Source organism: Corvus brachyrhynchos, unplaced genomic scaffold, assembly GCF_000691975.1.
Source record: "Corvus brachyrhynchos isolate BGI_N302 unplaced genomic scaffold, ASM69197v1 scaffold10, whole genome shotgun sequence".
Classification (NCBI taxonomy): domain Eukaryota; kingdom Metazoa; phylum Chordata; class Aves; order Passeriformes; family Corvidae; genus Corvus; species Corvus brachyrhynchos.
In genome coordinates, this window is record NW_008236180.1 from 1,335,538 (window position 1) to 1,340,191 (window position 4,654).

A 4,654-nucleotide genomic window follows, 5' to 3' on the forward strand; every position below is an offset into this window, starting at 1 on the left:
CTGTCCCAGCCTCTGAGCTGCCACTGCTGTGTCAGGTCCAGCCAGTCCCAGTGCATGGACTGGGGCCATGGAAGGCATCACCAGTGGCCTGAGACATCTTGTATCTTGCCCAAGCTAACAACCCAGGTGTCCCTGGCTCCAAGGCTTGTTCCTTGTGGCTGCTGCTTCTGCAAAAGCCATCCCAAGCTTATAAATTCACCTTGCCATGAGCTAAAGTCCAGAGTACAACAGGCACCATGAGCTCGCAGGCAAAGCCACTCCCACAGCTCCAGGAATCAGCTCCAGACGTTTCCTGCTGTTATTTGTGCCTCAACTCTGGCAGCACAGGCAGGGACCATGCTGGAGCTGTGCTGCTGGTGTAGAGCTTGTGGGGTCACGTCCCTCTGGGTCCCCGAGGGCAGCTCTGTCCATGACTGGGTGGGCCCATGCTGTAGCCAAAGGGCTGGACTGCAGGTGCTGGGGTCTGTGCATGGCTGTGATTCCCACAGAGCAGCTATTTGTGATTCTGTGGTGGCTCCTTTGGTGGCTGAAGCAGATGTCCCCCAGTGCCAGGCCTGGGCAGGAGGAGCAGATTTTGAGAGAAGCTCCGAGCAGTTCTCATCCCTACCTCCCCCCTCACTTAAATTGTTTTAAACAGCTCGGATCCCAACATCATATGGTTTAAGTTTTTCAGATTCAGACTTTGGCCTCCTTCGCCCATCTCTCGCTCGAAGGACCAAGAATGGATGATTAAGGGGAAACACCCTCGTGTCTGCCCCGGCTCTGCTTGCTCAGGCTGCAGGCGAGACAGCAAGCAGCTGGGTGTTGGCAGGGAGGGAACATCACAGCCCTGGGGCAGGGTGTCCTGGATGTGGCCACCAGAGCTCTGCACCAGCCAGCCATCCTCTGCTGCTCTGCTACCAAATCAAGCCAGAAACAGGGCTATAAATCTCATCTGGATGAGCTTCCTTGGGTTTTTCTGAATTGCTCTTTTCTATGGGTACTTGGACTGGCCAAAAAGCAGAATTTCCATTCTGGGAGATGCCAACATCTTGTGTGTGGCTTTCATGCTGAGCTCAGGCAAGAAGCAAAACGTGTCAGATTTATTTCCAAATGAGCTATTCTAAGATATTTAATTCAGATTGTATCAAAGCATATTTTATCAGTCAGAAACCTGACAGGAAATGTTGTGCCTTTATTGACCATGCAGATAATTTCAGCCCACAGCTGTTGAACTCCGTGCCTCCTTATTAAATATTTGCATGTCACCGAGTCAGTGGTTTCCCCGCAGCCCTCTCCCCCAGGGAATTTTGCAATGACACTTCCTGGCTGGGGCTAAGGGCCCCTTTTGCACAGCAGATTGTCACCACACTGAGGGACACAACAGGTCCTGAGCCCTCCTGGTAATTTCTGCTCAGCTGCCCCTTATTATCCTATAACCTGCAGGATGCTGGCAATAGCTGCTCAGCCCCTGCAGCCCTGATGCTCAGTGTGGGAGAGAATGGCCAGAATGAGCATTTCTAGCATGAAATATTGCCAAATGGCTCATGCTGCAGGGGTTATTCTGGTCAATCCCCCTTAGTAAATCAGCTTCTGAGCTTGAAACTGCAGCTTCCCTAACGGGGCTGATGGTGCTGATCATTTCCCATCTCACACTCACTATTTGCAGGGCTATAAAGCTCAGTGATCATAAAATCTCAGGGCAAGAGCTGTGGCTGCCTCTCTCTCTGTCCAGCATCTCAAACACAACCATTATATTATTAATAGTAATAATTCCTGCAACTATATTTGGAATTTGCAGTGAACAAAGTACAGCCTCAGGAACAGAATCCAATAGACAAAACTTACTCACACATGCCAAGGGGATGCTTAAAAATAAAGCTGGCTGGAGATGAATAGATGTTTTGTTGTAAATCCTCAGTTACTTTGGGGAGGTCAGGACTCAGATCAAATACTGGACCCAACAAGCACCCTCTTACCTCGCAGGAGGATTTCAGGAGCCCTGTGGAGCGGTTTGATCTGCACACCTGGAGGGGGAAGGCGCCACGTACTTACTTACTTACTCATGAGCATGACAGCATCTGCCCACAGTAGCTCTCATTCTTCTTGTTCCTGATGAAACTCGCGTAAAGGTCAGCAAGAAAACACAGAAATACCTGAGCATGTCTTCATTTATTTTTAAAGTATCATTTCAAGACATCCTGTAATAACCGAGCCTCTGGAAATACTCAGTGCTACTTTTGTTCAAATTGAAAGTACCTGGTTTTCAGTTTCTGTAACCCTCTTCCTCTCTCTGGGGCGGGTTTTATCAGCGCTATTTAAAAGTGAAGAATCATATCAAGAAATAGGTTTCAGACAAGAGACTGAAATCCCTGGTTGGGTTTAAAAAGTAGTAATGGTGCATTAGACTGCTTAAAGATAAATATTTGGAGTGAGGCAGGAGGCAAAGGGAAGTGGGTGGCCAGGGGGTGTCTGTCAGGCTCAGGATCTCATGTCTGAGCCAGCAGTGTCCTGAGGTGTGCTGGGTTGCTGAAATGGTCTTAAATCGCAGTATCACCAGCACTGCATGTTTAATGTTAGTCCTGTGAGGGCACATTCCAGCATCTGAGCTCAAAAGATAAGAGTCTGGGTTTAGAGACTGTCTGTTTGTAATTTTAGATTTGCACGTTGGCATCATCTTAGAAGAAGAAGAAGAAGAAGAAGAAGAGGTTGTGTCGTGGACTTGGCGTGGCGTGTTGAAAGGCACGGTGCTGTGGGTGTTTGCCTTCCAGCAATGGGCCGGCACCACCAGAGATGGGAACTCCGATTGGGAGGACAGCCTGGAGAAAAGAAGTTGATTGCAAAAGAGAAAAACAAAATACAAATATTTATAAGTCATAATTGCATCTTAGATTTGGGTCTGGATCCAGTAGAGGCTGAGTCATCCTCACCAGCTCACCCGGGGCTGGAGCCAGGTCCTCGCTCCCGCGGGGTGTTCTCCCCTCCGGCAGCGCTCCCGGCCTGCGGAGTGGGTGCTCCTGGGACAGGGAGGGACAGGGGAGTGTCCCCGTGTCCCTGTGCAGCACAGCAGGGAGAAGGTGTGGGGCTCCCCCGGTATTGGTGTGACGCCCTCTTTTCCTTACGGTACGTCCGTATGGGTGAGCAGAGCAGTACCCGGGACTGCCCCACAGCACCGGGTGAATTCCTTCCTCCCGCATCGGATGAAGAATCCTGCCCTACACATCCCCACGCCAGCTGAACAGCAGAGCGGGTGGGCTAAGCATGAACACCCTCCTAAGCTTCGGAACAAACCGGGCTGCGGCTGGATGCTCCGGCACGGAGCAGGCAGGGCTGGTCCCCCACTCCACACACGCCACGGCTGTCCGGGGAACCCGGCCGGCCTCGCCCAGCCCTGGGAGGGAACCGAGAGGGAAAGCGTCTGCTGCCCGGCTGGAGGGACCTTATCAGCGTCCGCTCCTCCCAGGGAAGGGCCCCTCACAATGCGCTGGCCAGGGGTGATGGATCGGCGCGTGCATGACTCCTTGTTCCTGGTGACTCATGGATTCGCTGGCCTTCGCCAGTGTCATGGGAAATATTTTTTTAATAACTCAAAAGGCGGGCGGGAGTGGGAAACAGAAAGAAAAACTCCACCACATAGTTCTCTAAAACTTGTTAACTTCCCAAATTGTTTCTGAAGCGTCAGATCTCGCTCAGAGTAAGGGGGGTTTTCGGAAAACCCCCTCGGACTGGCTGCAGCGTTGGTCGGAGGTGTGGGCAGGGATGCCAGAGGTGGTGCTGGCTGTGGAAATACACGGGTCACTGGAGCTGGCCAGCAGCCGAGCGTGCCGGATAAAAGAGCTAAATGGGGGTTTAAGGAGTGGACTGCTTCACCCCCTTTTCTTCCTGGAGGATAACGTGACAGGGAACACTTCACAGGATCGCCAGTGGGGGAGGTGGGAGGGCTGCCAGCGCCGCTGAGCTGGTCGGGCAGCCCCGACGGGCTGGGTGCAGGCACCGGGACACCCGGCTGAGCCCTGAGCCCGTGTGTGCACCCCGGCACTGCTCTGTGCCAGGGGAAAGCTGGGCATTTCCCACCTCCTACTGCTGCTGAAGGGGGAGGGTACTGAGGAGCAACGGGGAGGATGGGTGGAACTGTTCCCGTGTGCCCACCTGCCTGAGTGGAACTCAGGGACACCCACACCATGAGGGGGAGATGCTGGCAGCTGGGGACTGGATCCCCCAGGAACACCCACAGCTCCACTCTGCCTTGTTTTGGAGGCCGGCTCCGGCTGCAGGGGAGACCGGGGGTGGGGGGTGTTAACCCATAAACGGGGCAGATGCCCCAGCGGAGCACAGACACCGCTGCGTGCCTGTGCTGCTGCCTCCAAAGGGCCCCATGAAGTTCTCCGGGTTCCCAGGGAGGCACAGGACGTGGTCTATCTTTGCCTGCTTTTCCATCTGAAGTTTTGCCTCCTGATTTCAGAGCAGGGGGAACGTGTGCTGCAGCTCTCCTGGGGATGGGGAGGTACAGAACCTGACAAAACAGCATTTCCCCTGCAATTCGCCGTGTGTTAGAGCTGTTGAATAAAGCGAACCGCAACCCAGCCGGGTTTCAGCCTCCTGACGGTCACTTTTGTGTTACCAGCTCCGGCTTCCAGGTAACACACCAAGCCAGCCCGCCGGGCTAGCAGCGCTG

The 4,654-nt window shown here is 53.5% G+C and overlaps 1 long non-coding RNA gene across 1 annotated transcript; it reads right to left on the reverse strand.

The window, feature by feature from the left end:
- Positions 1 to 2,132: 2,132 nt before the first annotated feature.
- LOC108446369 lies at positions 2,133 to 3,583 on the reverse strand. The gene is made up of 2 exons (XR_001861538.1): positions 2,910 to 3,583; positions 2,133 to 2,798 (listed from the first exon to the last, which is right to left on the reverse strand). It is a non-coding gene; the product is annotated as an uncharacterized LOC108446369 (long non-coding RNA).
- Between the last annotated feature and the right edge of the window lie 1,071 nt (positions 3,584 to 4,654).